The sequence below is a fragment of the Callospermophilus lateralis genome, unplaced genomic scaffold (genome assembly GCF_048772815.1).
Source record: "Callospermophilus lateralis isolate mCalLat2 unplaced genomic scaffold, mCalLat2.hap1 Scaffold_1341, whole genome shotgun sequence".
In the NCBI taxonomy this organism is placed as follows: Eukaryota; Metazoa; Chordata; class Mammalia; order Rodentia; family Sciuridae; genus Callospermophilus; species Callospermophilus lateralis.
In genome coordinates, this window is record NW_027512504.1 from 84,141 (window position 1) to 105,116 (window position 20,976).

Genomic DNA, 20,976 nt, shown 5'->3' on the forward strand with positions numbered 1-20,976 from the left:
ACTTCACATAAACTTGCCTCAGGGATTTAATGCATTAATCAAATGGATTTAATTCAGCATATGCAGTGCTGTCGGAATGGCTAGTATAAAAATCTAAAATTGTCATGTATGGTGGCATATGCCTGAAATTCTAGAATCTATGGAAAATGACACAGGAGAATTGTTAGTACAAAGACAGCCTCAGTAACATAACAAGGCTACAATCAACTTAATGAGAGCCTATCTCAAAATATAACATAAAAAAAATGGGGATGTATCTCAGTGGTATGCACTTCTGAATTCAATACTCAGCACCAAACCATACAAAACGAAGCAAATATGTCATAATTAATAGAGATTCCAGGGTACACAAATATGTAAATATGTTGGTGACAATATAAATTTAATAAATATATTTTTATAAAAGTGTTAAGGTTCTGTAAAAGCCCAAAATAAAAATGCCACATAATTTACTAGTAATAATTTGGTGTAGCAGTGAAAAATCATACATGCCTGTACTCCCAGTGGCTTAGGAGAATAAGAGGTAGAAAACTAGGGATTCATTCTCAAGTTAAAGTCCACTCCTCAACAACTTGGCAAGGTCCTAAGAAACTCAGTAAACCCTCTCTCAAAAATAAATAAATAAATAAAAGTGTTGGAGACTGGGTATGTAGCACACTGGTAAAGTGCCCTGTGGTTGATCTCCAGTATTTAAATAAATAAATAAATATATAAATAATAATTCTTGGTTAAAAAATGCCATACAATCCAGTAATAATAACTCTGGGTATATATGTAAAAAATTTGGAATCCTTTTGCTAAATATATTGCCACACATATATTTTTATTGTACCTTTATTCACAGTATCTAATAAAAGGAAACAAAAAAAGTATCTTTTAGATAGAAAGTATATCAGAAAATATCTTTCCACTGCAAAGCATCCAATTAGTCCATCCCTTCAGAAGCTACACACTTAAAATTCAATCTGGTACCTAGAAGGCAAGACTCAGAGAGTGGTGTTTTATAAATACTTCAAAAAATTTGGAATCCCTGGGAACCTTGTTTCAGATATTCTAAAACTCAGAACTAGGTCTTTTGGGAGGTCAGAATGAGAACACAAGACATAGTAAATTCTTTAATGGAGAATCTTAACTCAGAACTGACATAACCAAAAGCAGTGTTTGAGATTAAAAAATAGATTCTGTTTCACTGATTTCTGGGTTATGGATTCAAATCAAATATATATTAGAAAAAAAAGTTAAGGCTACTGGTTAAAATCTACATAAAACAGGTATTATAAATAAATCAGGGGCTGGATGTGTTGGTGAAAGCCTATAATCCCAGTTGCTGAAGAGGCTGAGAAAGAATTATCAAAAGTTCAAAGCCAGCCTTAGCAGAAGTGAGGTGCTAAAAAATTTAGTGAGATCCTGTCTCTAAATAAAGTAAAAAAAAAAAAAATCCTGGGGATTTGTCTAAGTAGTCAAGTGTTCGTGAGTTCAATCTCCAATATCCCCCATAAAAAATGTACCAGGGGGCTGGGGCTGGAGCTTAGTGGAGCTCACTTTTCTGGCACATGTGAGGCACTGGAATCAATTCTCAACTCCATATATAGGTAAATAAAATAGAAGGTTGATCAACAACTTTATATATATAGTACCAAGATATTGACATGGACTTTGATCTAATTTTCATGTACTGTAGCCCTTAAGATTGATGTTGGTTGGGGCTGGGGATTTGGCTCAAGGGGTGGCATGCTTGCCTTGCATGCATGTGGCCTGGATTCAATTCTCAACACCACATACAAACAAAGATGTTGTGTCCACCGAAAAATGAAAAATAAATATTAAAAAAATTCTCTGTCTCCCTCTCTCTCACACACACTCTATCTTAAAACAAAAGATAGAAGTTGGCCAGGCATGCTGATGCATTCCTGTAATAACTGCTTACAAGACTGAGACATAAGGATCATGAATTGAAAACCAGTCTCATCAATGGTGAGGCACTAAGCAACTCAGTGAAACCCTATCTCTAAGTAAAATACAAAATAGGGGTAGGGATGTGGCTCAGTGGTAGAGTGCCCCTGACTTCAATCCCTGGTCTCCCACTTCCAAAAAATGGGGCTGAGTAAATAGCTCAGCTTATAGAGTGCTTGCCTTTAAGCATGAGGCCCTGGGGTCAATCCCCAGTACAGAAAGAGAGAGAGAGAGAGAGAGAGAGAGAGAGAGAGAGAGATTGAAATTGTATGTAATTTAAATTCAAGTTAGTCCCACTTTTATTTTTTCCAGCCACACCAGAATAAAAGAGTTTCCTCAAATGTTTGGAATGTTTCTGTAGGTTATTTATTTATTTATTTATATTTTACTTATTTTTATGTGGTGCTGAGGACCAAACCCAGAACCTTGCACATGCTATGTGAGTGCTCTATCACTGAGCCACAACCCCAGATTGTCTGACCATAAATAAATAAACAAACAAACAAATTAATAAATAAATAAACCCTCAATTGATGACCCATTACAGTTTTTAAAAATCCTTAATTGGGACACATAAACCTCATTTAGGAGAGATTCATTCTTTATAATATCACCTAATTTTATTCTGCTTTCTTCCCATGAGAAAAATCTCAGAATGATAAATTAAAATCTTTTAAAAATGCCCTCCGGTTCTTGAAGAAAAACATTATAAATGATGCATACCTTTGAAATAAAACATGGGGAAATAATGATCAATAATGCTGAAAGTAAAGTTTTGAGATGAACCAAAATTTCTCAGTTTGCCAATTGAATCTGGGTGCTTGTCTTATAAATTTTGAAGAAAAAAAAATCTATTTAAGCAAGAAAAAATAGAACTCTCACCATGTGGTATGAGGAATGATACCAGAAAAAAACTCATTTTTGTGTACCATCTTAGAAGTTTACAGATGGTTTTGGGCAGAACACGGAGCATAATGCATTTAGAATAGGCTTTGGAAAAGGCATCCTGACTACCATAAGGGTACACTTTTATTCTTTCTATGACCCATCCTTTTTTCTTCAAATTCAATCAGGAATCACCCCTGGGACAAAGGACTTTGTTGAAGGTGTTCCCACAAGTCTGCTTCAAAGTCTTTTACATTTCAAATAGGCCTTAATGTTGCTCATTAACATCTTTCAGTTAGCCACCAGGTGTGTTTGAGTGAGGCCCATTATCCACATTACATGGTCATTATACTATCTATTCTATTTTATATGTATTCTCAGTGAACAGAGAACCCTAGTTTTGGATATGTGAACAGACAGCTAGAAAACTAGGGGTTTATTATGAGACCTATAGAGAGCTAAACTGAAGTTCTGGATTTCAGATTTTTGTTTTGGATTTGAGATACTGCTTCTGCTACATTTAAAAATCTCAGGACTCATGAAGTGAATGAGTTAAAAGCCAGCATCATCAAACTTGTGAGGCCCTAAGAAATTCAAAGGGACCCTGTCTCTAAATAAAAATATTTAAAAAAGGGGTGGGAATGTGAATCTGTGGATGAACACCTCTGGGTTGAATTTCTGGTACCAAAAAGAAAACAACATACACACAAAAAATAATAATAATAAACAAACAAACAAAACCTCATGAGTAACAAGCCCTAAAATTAACAGCCTCTCTCATACATGAATTCAATAAATGGATTTGTAGTTCTCTCCTGGTAATTATCTCAGTTTTCACTATGAAATCTGGAGACATGCTGGACTCATGGCACATGGAAGCCCTAAAAGGGCTTTAGAAAGAAGGTGAAAACACCAAACAATTATGGAACAAAATGCCCAGGTTTTCAACTGCTGATCTAAGCCTCACTAGACTAGTCAGAGGGAAGGCTAAGCTACCACAGAGAGACCCTCTGGCCACAAGACTCTGGAGAGGACCATGAGGAGTCCCTAGTCATGACTGCCAGTTTCCACAATTGCCATTTATGTCAGCTTTAAGCCACCTTTCTACACAGTCTCAATATAGCAAGGCACACTTACCATTTCATGGCTCTCAGGGTTCTCAGCGTTCTCCCTGTGGTTTGTTTTCAGATTCTGCATAGCACAGACACTTGGGCTCCGGATCCACGACAGAAGCCTACAAAATGATTGAAAAAATGGCAGGTTTCAGACACCAAGAGAACAGAAGATTATGGAAGCCCTCCCCCTCATCACTCGTTGCGTGAGGATTGGACAGTTCTCATCTTAGAGATTGATTGGTCAAGGCTTCAGGCACTGCCTCCAACCTGAGCCAAGTGGGGACAGAATCAAAGTCTGAATGACAGGCTGCTCCATTGTCATTGTTAACCAACTACAGATCAGGGCTGAGAATATAGCTTAGTCAGTAGAGTCCTTGTTTTGCTGATGCAAGGTCGTGGATTCAATCCCTGCACTACATGCACACACTCCCCCCAAAAAACAAACAAACAAAAAAGATTAAGTAAAGGACTTTGGGGACTAGGGTTATGGATCAGTGGTAGAGAACTTCCCTAGCATATGTGAGGTACTGGGTTGAACACCCAGCACCACATTAAAAAGCCCCCCAAGAGGGGATGTTGCTCAAGTGGTAGCACACTCGCCTGGCATGCGAGTGGCCCAGGTTCAATCCTCAGCACCACATACAAACAAAGATGTTGTGTCCGCCAAAAACTAAAAATAAATATTAAAAAAAGCCAACAAACAAACTACCAATGATACTGTGTCCATCTACAACAACAACAAAAAAATGTTCAAGAAAAAAAAAGACTTTGTATTGGACTTGTGCACCCTCACTATAGAACTCATAAACACTTTTTATAAATAATATATACATATATGTCTTCAGACAATGTATAAAATTCTTCTGTGATATCTTTTCAAGAAACTTATATTACAAGTATGCTTCACAACCTGAAATCCTCCCTATCTCAATTATTATTATTATTATTATTATTATTATTATTATTATTATTATTATTATTTGAGGCCTGTTAATTGCATTAAATGCCTCTGTGTGGGGTTATTTTAAGGCAAAGTTTTCTTCCAATAATAGGACCTAGCCCAGAGAGAAATGTATTGACACTTATAACTGTTTATAAGGTTAAAGCAATTTGTGAATAAATATGTATATATATTTTTATGAAAGTGATATCACAATTACTTCAATATATTTTTTAATTTTTCTATTCTTTGTCTCATAAAAAAAAAGTTTGAACTTTAAACTCAGTAGCAATGTCCTTATATCTCTTCCCCCTAAAAAGTGACTCACAAGTATAATTCAAATTATTGAGACTTATAAAATTTTGATCCTTTATTTTAACTAGTGAAGTCTAAAGATTTTCTTTTTATTTTCACCTTTAAATGAAGCCCACTTTTTATAGCTTTCTTGTTGTGTAACTGACCTTTAATATTCTACAATTTTTACCCCCATTTTGATCACTTTGGATTATTGATGTTTTCATGGAGGGGATCTCAAAGTGGTCATGCACAAGGTAGGAAATGGATATAGTAAGATATAAGATGGGTGATTGCTGAGTATGTAGATTTTGCTATACAAAATAAGTATTGGTGGATGATATGGGGGTAGGGTGAAAAAGAGCAAGGAAAAAAGAAGAAAAACGTAAACAGTAGAGGGGTTCACATGCTACAAGTCTACAATGATAGCGTGAGTATAGAGGGCAATGTTCTTGGAAGCAGCAATAAAATTTGAGGGAAAGAAACTGGTAATTTTTTGCACAGTTCCCAAGTGAGAGAGCCAGGTGAATGGGTTCTGTGTTCAACTCTTCTCACCTAGGAGTAAAATTTATAGTTCATAGGGTAGGTCTCAGTAAGTAGTAAAACACCATTTCTATGTACCTTTACACTTTTTCAAGGCTACAAGCTGACTTAGAATATTCCAGTCACATTACATCTCTGCACTTGTTACCTATTCGTTAATTAATTTATTCATTACATTATTTATTTATTTGTTATTAATTCACTTTTTCTTTAGTTTTCATTGTTTTTACATTACTGGTGATTACATAAATGCATAGATTTTCTGAATGTTGACTTTTGGTTAAATATTGTTTTGTGTGTTTGTTCATACATTTACTTTTCATTGAAATGTTTTTCGTTTGCCAAGCCTGATTTATATTAGACCTCAATCTTCATTTATGAAGACTATATAAAATCACATTATTCCAAATAACTCAAGGATTTATCATCTTTGCAGAACCCTAATCACTCACTTGCTAAATTTGACCCAGTCTGGGTCAACTAAAATCTGTGTTAAAAGTCCTTTTTTTTTTTTCTTAAATACACTTTAATAAAGAATTCCTCTCTCACTTTTATATTTTGGAGAGTAGACTAACTTCCCATGCAGTAGTTAATAACCTAGATGAGTTTTCCAACTAGCTCACTATTACTTTTAAATTATTTACATCCTTGACACTAACAGTATCACTGATTACATTTTTTTAATTTTTTGCAAGATCTCTCTCTCTCTCTCTCTCTCTCTCTCTCTCTGACAAATTGAAATCAGATATGGTTTTTTACTAAGAAACACTCTCAGCGTTTAATAAAATATTCTGTAAAGAAAAAGGGTTTTGCTGATTTTCTTAGAGCCTCACTAACTTGCTGAGGCTGTCTGACATTAATCTAATGTTATAGAAGTTTGCATTATATATATATATATATATATATATATATATATATATATATATATAGAGAGAGAGAGAGAGAGAGAGAGAGAGAGAGAGAGTACTGTTCATTTGACTCTTTCTCTTGGTTACTGTGCCAGAGTTACCTTCTTCTTTCACTTCAACCTTATTTCTGCCTCCAAATAAACCATCCTTTACCCTCATACTACCATTGATCCACCACTAGACTTTTTAAATCTGAACTCTTGAGCTGGTCACTCTTTCCCTCTTTCCTTCACAGCATTTTTTTCTCTACCCGTACCTAATCCACCAATACTTTTTCATGAATACTCACTACTACATACTCAGTATCCACCAATCTCACATCCTGACCCATCCCTGTTCTGCCTTTTCCATGGATCACTTTGAGCTACCCTCCACTCAGATATCAATAGTCCAGAGTAAGGTCAGGTAAGGGTGTTATATATGCAGGTTTCTTAAAGTCATTTACATAACAATAAGCCTATTAAAATTGGGATATATTTTGTCTTAGGTTAAAAAAGAAAATCTACAGACTTCACTGTTATACTGAATTGTTTAAAATTTAATAATCTCAATAATTTGGAAAAAGAAATTCTATAAAAAGGAGAATAAAGAAAAGAACATAATACATAAAATTGACAAATTTGAAGACACTCCAAGTGTACATATCAAAGAGTGTCATATATCAGTGCTTTGAAAACACAAATTAATTTGAAATAAATGTAGTTAATGTGAGATGTAGTAATCATTTATTAATTATATATAATGGTAGTATACATGTATACGAACAAAATTCATCTCATATAATTATGAGTATACATTGCAAAAAAATGACTCTACAGTTTTTATTTTTATTTTTCTGAAAACACTATTAATACCTACATCTAGGTTTATGTATTACCAAATATTCAGGATACATTTTATACTTTATAAAGTTTACAACTGACCAACAGACTCTTTTTTTTCCATTTTTAAAAGGAGTAGTATTTATTTTCAGTTAGAACATAATGCCAGCATTTATCTTTAATTTTTAAATATTTTTTAATATATATGACAACAGAATGCATTACAATTCTTATTACACATATAGAGCACAATTTTTCATTTCTCTGGTTTTATACAAATTATATTTACATGAATTCACTTCTTTATACATATACTTTATATAACAATATACATCAAATTCCACCATCATTTTTAACCCCATGATCCCTCCCCTCACCCCCCAACCCCCAAAAGGTCATTTTGATACACCCTGATGTATGCTATAAAGTTATAGAAAAGACTATATACCTTATAATAATATGAACAGATAAATTTTTGTAACTAATACATAGCATCATCATCATAATAATAATAATTTATTATTATTATGTACTTATTTATTGCCATTTAGACATTAATAAATTATACATCTAGCACTATTGACATCTTTTCCAAAAAAAAAATTTCCAAAAAAAGAGGGGGTTCTTTTGCGGGGAAAATGGTAGTCTATGCTTTCTTAATATCAAGAATAAATTATTTTCAGAAGTAATATATATTTCAATATAAAAATAAAATATAACCAGGTTCCATGGCACACACCTCTAATCCCAATGTATTGTGAGGCTAAGGCAAGATAATCCTGATTTTAAAGCCAGCCTCAGAAACATAGAAAGGCCCTAAGCAACTATGTGTGACCCAGTCTCTGTGTGCCCCTGATTTTAATTTCCAGTAAGAAACAACAATAGCAAAAAGAATAAAATGTATTGATGAGGACACAGAACAAATTATCATGAACTTAAGATGGAGTAGAAATTGCTGTTATTTCATCATGAAAACTGTACATTTATATATATGAAATACTCCTCACCAAGCAGCTTAGACCTGTAGAAATTATAATATGTGTGTACAATGACAGTGTACAAGTATGTCATAGCATAAGACTAGAGCTATACTTGTCAATACATTAGAAATCTGCAGCCTAGGAGGAAAGAGGAGGTGATTCAGAAAAATAAAAACAATAAAGTTTGAGAAAAAAATGGTTTGTGGAACCCAGAAATATTTTTGGATTAATTTGAGTACAAAATACCACATAAGTATTATACTGAAGTTATATCTGTTAAATACATCACATGTATAATGGATTTCAAGGAAAATATGTGGAACTTATCACAAACTAAATAAAAATTTACAAAAGCACAAAAAATAGCATGTGTGTAAATAAAACTAATCATTACAAAGACAACTATTTTAACTCAATTTAATATATAATATTTTCCTATCAAAATTTTAGCATGTTTTTCTTTAAATAAAAGAAGAGAGCTGGACCTGTTGGTACACAATTGTAATCCCAGTACCTTGGGAAGCAGAGAGAGGTGTATAGGTAGCTCAAAGCCAGCATCAGCAAAAGTGAGACCCTAAGCAACTCAGTGAGACACCGTCTCTAAAAGTCATACAAAATAGAATTGGGGATGTGGCTCAATTCCCCTGAGTTTAATTCCAAGTACCATATAAAAGAAAAGAAAAGCAGGGACCAACAAAATTATCTTAGAAATAATATATATATAATATAGCCCAAAACCTTTAATAAAAAATAATATAGTTATTGTTATGAGACACATTTAATGTATATTATGAAACTATATTGCAATAATACAGACAATATATCATAACATAAACCAAATCTGAAACCATATGTAGATCAATAGTATTGTTAAAAGCAATAGAAAGGCATATGTAAAACCGACCATATGAAAAATAACATTAGACATGAATGAATGAATCTATCCAACCTAAAGTTAGAATTGGGACATAGAGGGAAAGTTCACTGTTAGAGTGTGTGTGCAGAATGTGCAAGATAGTCAGTCACAAACTTAGCAACACTATAAAAATCAAATATTAAGAGGGAATGATGTTGAAAATAAAGCAGAATATTAAATGAGATAATGTCCCTCCATCTATAAATAAATTTAATAAAAAAAACTACTGTGAGTATCTTTTTGGCAAAATCATAAATGAGTGGAGAGATTTAGATACACTGGATATTAGTCCGGTCTTAAGAAATGTACCACATTTGGGACAAAATTTCCAATTACCATCATCACCTCTAGTGAACAGAAATGTGAGAGAGGGGCTGAGGATGTAACTCAGTTTTTAGAGTGCTTGCCTTGTATGCACAAGGCCCTGGGTTCAATCTCTAGCACCACAAAAAAAAAAAAAGAAAAAAAGGAAATATGAAAGAAATGATACAAAAAAACGGTGATATCTATGAGCCATAAAATTTTTCCCAAGTGTTTCATCAGCTGTGACGAAGATGCAAAAATACCCAAATATCAAAGGTGTCAATTAATTTCAAAAAAAAAAAAAATCTGCAAATCGGGCAAATATACTAGAGGCTGGAGAGGCAAGTCAGGAGGATTGTGATTTGAAAGATAGCCTTAACAACATAGAAAGGCTATAAGCAACTTATTGAGATATTAGTGATATATCACCTGTCTCCAAAAACAAGCAAACAAAAAAAGAACTGGAGACATAACTAAGTGGTAAGCACCCCTGTAGTTCAATTCCTAGCACCAAACCACACCAAACTAAACAAATATCTGAAAGATAGAAGGGAATCCAAAGTATAGGTGTATATGCATATATAAAAATTTTGGTTACAATATAAAGTTAATAAATACACTTTTGAAAAAAAATTATGGTTCTTTTTTTTAAAGAGAGAGAGAATTTTTATTCATTTTAGGTTTCAGCAGACACAACATCTTTATTTGTATGTGGTGCTGAGGATAAAAACCCAGCACCACATGCATGCCAGGCAAGTGCACTACCACTTGAGCCACTTTCCCAGCCCCTATCATGGTTCCTAAAAGCTCAAAATAAAAATGCCATATAATTCACTAATAATAAAAAAATAGGGATGTAACACAGTGATAAAGTGCCTAAATAAGTAAAAATAAATAACATTTCTTGGTTTAAAAAATGCCCTATAACCCAGTAATTATAATTCTGAAAAAGTATCTAAAGAAATTGGAACACTTTTGTTAAAGAAATTACTTCACTTCCATTTTCATTGTAGGTTTATTCACAGTATCTAATAAAAGGAATCAAATGAAGTGCCTTTTAGATGCAAGATATTGATGAAAAGGTTCCTTCCAGCTGAAGATTATCCATCTACTTGCCTTAAAGGTTGCATACTTATAATTCATACTTATAAACTGCTCCCTAAAAGGCAAGACTCAGATATGAATTCTTCTGAGTACTCCAAGAAATTTCGGTACCTCTGGACAAATTCTGTAAGACTTTTCCAAAACTAAGGAATAGATAAATTTTGGAGTTTGGAATGTGGACAACATACAGTAAATTCCTCAAGGAAGAATCTCAATTCAGACACTGTGATAAGGTGTCTGGTCTGGGGAAGAAAGAGAAAGAAAAATCAGAGTTTGAGATAAAACTGGACTTTGTTTCACCGATTTCTAGGTTATTGATTTACTCCAAACAGATATTGGAAAAGGGTTAATGCTACTAATTAAAATTTATGTAAAACAGGTATTTAAAAAGTACCATAAAAGAGCTGAAGGTGTGGATCAGTGTTAGAGTGCTTGCCTAGCATATAGGAGGCCCTGAGCTTAATTCTCAGCACCACATATAAATAAATAAAATATAAATAAATATTAAAAAAAATTCCAGGTAAGGATTTAGGGTTGTTGCTCAGTAGTATAGTGCTTGGCTAGTATGCATGAGACAGTCTGTTTGATACTGGACCCACAATAATAATAATAATAATAATAATAATAATAATAATAATAATAATAATATAATATTTGTTCATCTACAACTAAGAAAAAAATATTTTAAACAAGTACAAGAGTGCTTCATGGCCTGTTGCCTTCTAATTATCTGTGTTCTAATTAAGCCCTTGCAATTGAACTTTCTTGTTATTTAAATTAATGTTCAGTTTCACTTTTATTTCCTGCCACACCAGGACAAAGGAGTTTTCTTGAATATTATGAATGCTTCTAAATGTCACTTTAATAAAGTTGTTTTACATATTTAAAAACTCAGTTGAAACAAACTTGGTGGCAAAGGCCATAACCCCTGTGGCACAGAAGAATTATACATGGATATCATGAGTTCAAAACTACCATTAGCAAAAGAAAGGCACTAAGCAACTAAGTGAGACCCTCTCTCTAAATAAATACAAAAAAGGACTGAGGAAGTATGTGAGTGCCCCTGAGATAAATACCTGGTACAAAAAAAAAAAGAAAAAAGTAAAATCAATTGAGGACAAATACAATAAAGAAAGAAAGAAACAAACAAAAAACCCCCTTAATTTTGGACAAATTAACTACACTATTGTGAGGATGGTCTTAGGCCTGGCCTAGAAAAACTCCATTTAAAAAACTTCAGTTTGAAACATGCAGTCTCACCAGGCATGCCTAAAGAAGCCCTGCAATATTGCCCTCAGACATAAACAAATCACTTCCCCTCACCTGGATAATCAGAGTGAGGCCTCTGTCAGATTGTCCTCACCTAATAAGAGGGAAGGGTGAGAAGACCAAGGTGCAGACCACCAGAGCAGATGTTTCTGGCCCTAGAGTAAATGATGTCATGGAAAAATCTGGTGGTAACTAACCAGGATTGAAAAAAAGGGTAAAAAGCTGCAAAATTTAGTATACAGAGTAGAGCAAATAAACAGATGTTCAGCCAGCTCAATAAAAAATGCACTTAAGCTGGGGAGGATGATGAGGACTTGGAATGACATCTCATCACTTCTAATCATTTGTGTTATCCTCACCACTCTTAAAGTCTACAGCCACACCTTAGTGAGAGGGAGAAAATTAAAAGATTATGTGATTTTATTCTCATGTGATGAAAACTTAATTTCAGTGGGAAGAAACCCAATGGGGAAAATAAAACCAAAAGGCAAGATCTCCCACACACCCAAAATATGTACTTTTATGAATAAAAATTTTATCAAAATTACTTTTAAATTTCATTTAACTTTTGTGCTGTCCGGTCTTATGAGAAAGCAAATTTTATTTTAAACTTCTAAGCATTGTCCTAAGGCATTAATATTTTCCCAGAGGGAAAAACAATATAATGCATTAGTATAATTTAAAAATTTCTAGTATTCATAACAAAAAATAAGAAGGACAGCTTAAATCAACTTAATAACTTAAACCACTATATACAAAATATTCTTATTTTTGAAAATATAAATTTACAAATAAATAAATGTATTTTTCAAGCTTCACCCTAAAATTCACTCTTGACCTCTCAGGGATATCTATGTTCACCACAGCTATATTCCATGTTTTAAATCTATAAATACCCTGAGCTCAGCAAGGTGAAAAAAAAAATGGACAACTCAGTTGTGTGTCATAGGTTATGGAATAAACATACCAAACAACATTCTCTCAGGGCCAAAGAACAGGAGAAACTCTGCACTTTGAGAAAGCAGCCATCTACAACTCAGAAGTGTACAAAAGTGGACATTATTTCTCACAGGATTCTGGGCACAGATCCATATTCATTTTAGATGCATACATTAACCCAAAGAGATTGGTATCACTGGAGAGAAAACTCTAGGTCATCAGATCATCAGTAACCCAGAAATTAGAGACTAAACATTTAAAAAAATTTTTTTTTAGTTTTGTCTTTAGCCTAATGCAGGGTTGTGATTTCAATTTTCTTCTTTAGTATGGGGTACTCTGAGAATATCATCAAATATCAAAGGCATAGAAGTCTACACATACTACCATATAATTCAATAAATCCTATCAAGAGATTAACGTTTAAATTTAAATTAATAAAAATTTCACCAGTACCTATAAGGCACAATAAGTTTTTCACATAACTTCTGTTCCACACGTGATTGAATCCTGGCTTTCAGCCTATGTTTAGTGAATTAGATATCTATCACTGGATAAGAAGAAACCATATAAAAATTATTGTCTCAAGTGTGGGCTTATCATCAATTAAGCATGGGATTATATGGGATCTTTTTACTGCATTAGGTGATAGTTGGTAAGGTTACTGAACCTCAGAGGGAGATATGGTTGCCAAAAAAGCACCCTTCTTCTCAGAATCAAATAAATTAAGGTGGGCTCATTCTCATGGAGATGACAGTGTTATGAAAGCAAAAACAAAGTATTCAAAATGTTTCCTGACTAATACACTTTCACAGTCACAGATTTACATAAGTCACACACAAAAAATAAGAGCTCAATCCAAAGTTTGAGAAACATACTCTGAACTTTGGATACAAGAGGAGTAAAATCACATTGTCAACTTTATATCTACAGATAGGGCTAAAGAATTGATAATATGTTGACCCTTTTATCATTCTACTTTTTGTAATGAATAAGGTTTACATAGCTGTTAAGTGTGAAAGAATATTTAAAAGGACTCATGAATATTAAGCTACTTTTCTGAAATTCAGGATGAATTCTATCTGACCCCAAAGCCACAACTCACATCCTCTAGACTACATGAATTATCAATCTTTCATTATTGTCTTAGAAGTTAGATAGTGGCACATAAAAGCAGAATTTTTTTTTTTGTACCAAGGACTGGAATCAGAACACTTTATCACAAATCACATCTCCAGCCTATTTGTTTTTAAAGACAAGCCAAGTTCTCACTAAGATGCTTAAGGCCCCACTGAGTTGCTGAGTCTAGCCTTGAATTTAAAATTCTTCTTCCTCAGCCTCTTGAGTCACTGAAATTACAGACATGCATTACAATATTGGCTTTTGTTTCCTAGCTTATGAACAGGCAAAATTGAAATGCTAAGCATAGAAACAGCTGTTAAAATTACTGCTTTGTTAATTATAGCTCATTTCCTATGGTTTAAATATTGAAACCAATATTTCAATGCATATTGAAGGTAACATTATCTATTATAGTCAACAGTCTGTTGATCTCCATTCCATTCAGACTTTTTTTACTGCCTAAACTTTTATTTAATTTTAAAAGATTACTCAATATATTTGAACTTCTGGTTTTTCTGCTGGCATTATTAGGATACTAGCTTCAAACCTTACAACCTATGGAAAATTAAGGTGTGGTTATAGCTAAAGAAAAGACTATATGATAAATAAAATTTTAAATTAATGAGGATGAGGTATTTTCTTTGTTTTTTTTATGTATCCTTGGTGAATAAGATGGAGTACACAGTCAAATCTTAAATCATACAAAGCATGCTCTATCTCTAGTTAATAAAGAAAAATATCAAATACAAAAAGTTGTGTTGCAAAATCACATGGCACTTGGTTTGTTAACAGCAGCACAGGAATGGATTTCTGCCATATTAAGTTGTATTCATATTCTAGATCACCAAAATAATATCAGTATTACTTCAATATATATTACAACTTTAGTTGTAGCCTCACAGCAGTTGATCAATGATAAGTTGAAAGAACGATGAGCTTGTCAGGATACTATGAGTAGAATGCTTTTAGTAATCCTAGGCAGGGGGATTGTGTTCTAGTCATTTCACAATACAGTGTATTTTTTGTGGCCTGTGGATGCAGAGCTCTTACTTTCTTGCAAATAGATCACTGCAGAAGACTTCAGGTGTTTAGATTTTTAGATGATGAATCCTAAAAGGTTGGATCATTGGAAAGGCCAAATATGGCTATAGCTACTCTGTTGTTGATGCTTCCAACAGGTTATTGTTGTTGTTGTTGTTGTTGTTGTTGTTGTTGTTATTATTATTATTATTATTATTATTATTATTCATTGAAGTAATAAATACCCTGATTTAGTGTATTCATTTGTTGTCATAAACATTTTCTTTTGAGCATGTGTTCATTATGTAAAATATTGACCATTCACCTTTGTTTTCTGTCCTATATATAAAAAGGCCTATGGAATGATGCAGGAATCTAAGGGCTGAAGGCTCTGGGCTGTCTTGGAGGTATTGTGTTATTTTTTGCATAAGCATGACTACACTGCCAACTCTGCCTCACATCTCTCAATTGCTAGAGACCCAAATTTTACATCCTGGGTCTCAACATCCACACAGCAATTGGAAAAGTCTTTAGGATATTTGTAGGTGAGAGATAGCTCAGTCCTGATAGATTAATATAGGTTGTTAGGGGAGTGGTGGCACCTATGGACACCTAAAAGCTTACAACACCTAGTTGCCTCAGTCTTATTACAGTGGACTCCTGTGGAGAGTTGTGATATAATGGGATTAGTTCCTTGTAAGCAGAAATAAGGATTCTGACTGCATTGTGGTCAAACATGAACCCTGCAAGTTGAAGTGTCAATAAAGTGTTGAAGCCTAGGCCCCAGCCCCTGGCCAAAGAAAAAAGTGGCAGAAGTGGCATAGATGATTTGGGGAAGTAGTCAAATGAGTCATGTGCAGCTGCTCTGGTCATGGGATGAATGGTTTCTATAGATCTGAGAGCAAAAACTGATGCAAGTGTACGAGAGACTACCAGAATGAGGAATTGCAAGAGAGTCAGGAGCTCTAGGAATCCAAAATACATCCAGTAGAGTAAGATCTCTGTATTTTGAAAATACCTATCAACCTTCCCCATTGTGATGTTGAGTCTCTAGAGAAGAAGAAGAATGAAAACCTTCAAGTCCAGTCATTGGATGATGCATGAAAAGAAACAACAGTAGCCAATGGCTCCAGTAAACAACTGACATGGCCAGTCCGGGTATTCAAGTTTAACCTATTTTACCTGCTAACCAGAACTGAAGGACTTAAAAAAAATTTACCCAGGTGTCAAGAGAGCAAGATTATTATTTTTTGTATGTTAGAATTAGAGATAAACAGCATTTTGTGTTGCACCCTAAAAATGGTGGGGTTAGATTTTCTCCTTACAGTAGAAGTTGTAAAGTGCTCAATTCTATGAGACATTTAGGGCCAAAAAAGACCAAAAAGACCAACTATGTTAGTACAGCTTCCAGAGGGCTATGTTTTTAGCAAGTAGCCAAGGTCATAAACACTCAGATTCAATGTATGTACTCAAGGTTAAAAACATTTGTTTGTGAGCATGCTCTTACATCAGTCAAATGTTGTTGATGTGCCTTCTTTGTCTGACCTGCATAAAAAAATTCTATTTAATAACTTTGGGGGCTGAGGGATAGAAGCTAGAGGCTGCTTATGGGCTATTGCTTCCTTCAGAAGCAGCAAGCCCACTATCTGAAAAGTTCCTCACATCTGGTGAATAGGGAGCCTACACCCTCAGAACAAATTTTTACCCCTCAAACATCAGATAAAGCTCTAATCTCTAGAGTATACAAATAACTTAAAAAGTTAAACAACAAAAAGCAAATAACCCATTCAACAAATGGGCCAAGGACTTGAACAGAAACTACTCAGAAGAGGATATAGAATCAATCAACAAATATATGAAAAAATGCTCACCATCTCTAGCAATCAGAGAAATGCAAATTAAAACTACTCTAAGATACCATCCCACTCCAATAAGAATGGCAGCCATTATGAAGTCAAACAACAATAATTGCTGGTGAGGATGGGGGGGGGAGGTACACTCATACGTTGCTGGTGGGACTGCAAATTGGTGCAGCCAATTTGGAAATCAGTATGAAGATTCCTTGGAAGGCTGGAAATGGAACCACCATTTGACCCAGCTATTCCCCTTCTCGTACTATACCCAAAAGACCTTAAAAGAGCATACTACAGGGACACAGCCACATCAATGTTTATAGCATCACAATTCACAATAGCAAGAATGTGTAACCAACCTAGATGCCCTTCAATTGATGAATGGATTAAAAAAATGTGGCATTTGTACACAATGGAATATTACAAAGCACTAAAAAATAAAAAGATCATGGATTTTGCAGGCAAATGGATGGAATTAGAACAGATTATGCTAAGTGAAGTTAGCCAATCCTAAAAAATAAATGCCAAATGTCTTCTCTAATATAAGAGGGGTAACTCAAAATGGGATAGGGAAGAAGAGCATGAGAAGAAGACTAACACTAAATAGGAAGAGAGGTGGGAGAGAAAAAGAATGAGAAGGGGAGTTGCATGGAAGATGGAAGGAGGACCTCATTGTTATACAGAATACAAATATAATATTGTGATGAGAAAAAGAAAAAAAAAGTGTGTTGTTGAGAGCCACAGTTTACTTGGAATGACACCTGGCATTTTGCTAGAGGGAATGGTTGAAAGGTGACCCTGCTCCGGGAATAGGGCAGCTCCAGGATTAAGCAGATCCTGCTGCCTTGCGCACCCGCTACTTTGGAGTTCCAGTTGAGTTCTCACGGGGGGTGGGGTTTTCAGGAAGAATTGGCATGCGGAGCCCAGTGGAGGGAGTGTGTTGTGTGTTTCCAAGAAGTGTTCCGAGAAGTGTGTGTAGAGAGCCGGTGAGAGTTCAGGAATAAAGACTTGCTGTTTGAACCTACAAGGCTTTTGTGGTGGCTTGGTTACTTGTGCCCATATAGACTGTGGCAATGTGTCACATTAGACTGAATAAAGAGAAAGGATGGAACAGGAGGGCAGGAGTAGAAAAATAGAAAAGGCAGCCAAATAGAATAGACAATATGATTAATGTATGTACATTCCATGTATGTATTATATGTCAAAATACATTCTGCTGTCATGTATGACTAAAAAAATTTTTTTAAAAATCACATGGTAAAAAAGAAAAAAAAAGTTTCTCACATCTTCTTTCAACTGCTTGAGCCCCAAACATTGCTTTTTTGATATGAGCCCCTACACAGCAGCCACAGATGTGAAACTGTTTTTAATTTGAGACTATCAAAAAGCCTCTGCTTTGTGCAAGGAGTATTGTTTTGTTTTGTAGACATGCTCCCAGATAATAATTATAGAGTGGATATTTAGTGTATTATTTATTTTAGATTACATATATTGCCTTAATGTTGTCTCCCCCTCACTTTTTAATGTAGTTTTTTATGTTTCATATTCTCCATTTATAAAACTTTTGTGATACAAATACAGTGGCTTTGTCGCATTTTCCATACCATCCTGCATTTTTATCATGACTGTAATGAAATATATCTGTTTCTAAGTTTCTTCTGATAAGAATTTTAAAAATGTTGCTTGTCCTTGATTTTTCAATTCAGTTCTCAGCCATTTCCCAAGTTTATTTTAAATCCTTGCTATAAGCTTCAGAAGTTTTTCTCAAACATATTATCCCCATTTAATAGAAAGTTCACCTGATGTAATTTTTTTTATTCTTTTCTTTTCTTTTCCTTTTAAGGGTAGAGGAATGAGTACTTAACCCAGAATAGTTCTCCTAATCCCCTGTATCACAAGCCCTTTTTAATTGTATTTTATTTTATTTTCAGGTTTTAGACAATGTGTTGCTTAGATGCTTAGGGCCCTCTCATAATATCTAGGCTGAATTAGAAATTGTGATTCTCCTGATTAAGTCTCCCAAATTATTAAGATTGTTGACATGAGCCACCAAATGTGTGTAACTGCACTTTTTGAAAAAAAAAAATGTGACTACTTAACTTTTAAGAGAATTTAAAAATAAGATTTGCCTTTGGTTTAGACATATTTGTTCTTGATATGTACTTGAAAATTGTGGGCACACAAGAAATCATATTTGTAATATGCTGTCTCAAAACTAAAAAAAAGAAAAAAGAAAAATTGAAGATATAGCTCAGGAATAATATTCCCTCAGTTTATCCACCAGTACTACACTCATATAAACAAATACACACACACACACACACACACACACACACACACACACACACACACAGTACTTGTGGGGCTTTGAAAACATTTTCTGATACCAAACAGCTGTATAAACCTCACCTTTTACAAAAGGCAGAATTAGTGCCATAATATCAGCAGGCCTTTAGCCTTATCTGTGTACAGCAATTTGGTAATGTGATTATACTCCTACTGTAGCCAAATGCAGAATGTAATCTCCAAACTTTGGGTCAGGGCTCTACTTATTTTTTATGGCTTATATAAATGTGTGGCTATGAAAGAGTACTTTTCAGGTACCTAGTCAGGAAATACTTTTTAATGATTTTACTTTTGCTTTTAGAATACTGTCTCCTTGATGAGAACAAGTCCATCTTAATTTATTTGATTCTGAGATATCATGTGAAGAAGATTCACAGTAATCAGGTCCATAACCAAGGCAGGTTTTTCCTGGCATGGAGTGGATGACCTGTTGAGAAGGGGGTCATAGAAAGAAGTTGAGGCTTTCACCATCCAGATGAGGTTATAGAGATTGAGAGGATCTCCTCAGGAGAATGATGATAAGTAATGAGATGTCAGTCCAGTTCCTCACGAGGCTCTCAAGCCCAAATGCATCCTTGTTTCAGTTGAATGAATCCTTGTTCATTAGCTCTATTTTTACACTAAATTTTTGGACTTTATGACACCCCCCTTGCAATCCTTATCAGCTACCACCAGATTTCTCCAGGACATCATTTACCCTGGGGTCAGAACCATCTGCTGGTGGTCTCCACCCTTATCTTCTCACTTTATCTTCTTATTAGGAGAGGACAGCCTGCCAGAGACTTCACTGTGTTTTTCAGAGTAAGGGGAAGTAATTGTCTGAGGTCATACTTGAGGGATCTGTGGGTGTGCTTGGTGAGACTGCAGGTTTCAAACTGGAGTTTTTAAAATGGAGTTGCTTAGACTCATGCCTAAGGCCATTCTCACCATTCTCCCACTTGATTCACCTTGTACATCCTGGGGAAGGGGTGCCTAAGCTTGGCAATGTGAATCATCCATGTCTTCACCTATGTCCAAAAGTCACTTCTCATTGTGGTTTGTTGAATTTTTCCATAACCACCAATAGTGACCATAGTTGAATTATATCTGGTTAAGACCAAAGCATTTGCAAGGTACCCAGGGATTGAAATTATAATATAATCAAAATCAAGTGGTATGATAGGGTTGAGACTTTTTTAAATTTGTTTTGCATGTAAGTCCCAATGAATTAATTCTGTTACATTGTCCCAGTTGATTTTAATAGTCATTGTAAGGCTCTCAAATGCTCTGAGATATATTGAATCTAAATATTGACTAAAATACAAGAATGAGGGTGGTTCTTCTAATTATATATACATAGGCATTGCAATTCTAACTTCCATCATTCTGTGTTTATGAAAATGAGACTCTGTCCTCAAATCACCTCCTGGGAAAGATGTGAGTAGAAAAACAAAAGATGGAGTTCTCACTGTTCCATTATAAGCTCAGGATTTAGATCTCCAATGGCTATTTTTGCTTAAAAAATAATGTCATTTTCCAGTGCTTTGTAGCATGTGAGTGACTCTTGCAGGCTTTCAGAAAACTGTGAGAACCTGGGTCTGTTTTCCAATCCAGCCACATACACACCCCAAAGCCTTGACTAATTGCTCCACCAATCCCTCTGCTCATTCCACATCTGCAAAGTGGGAC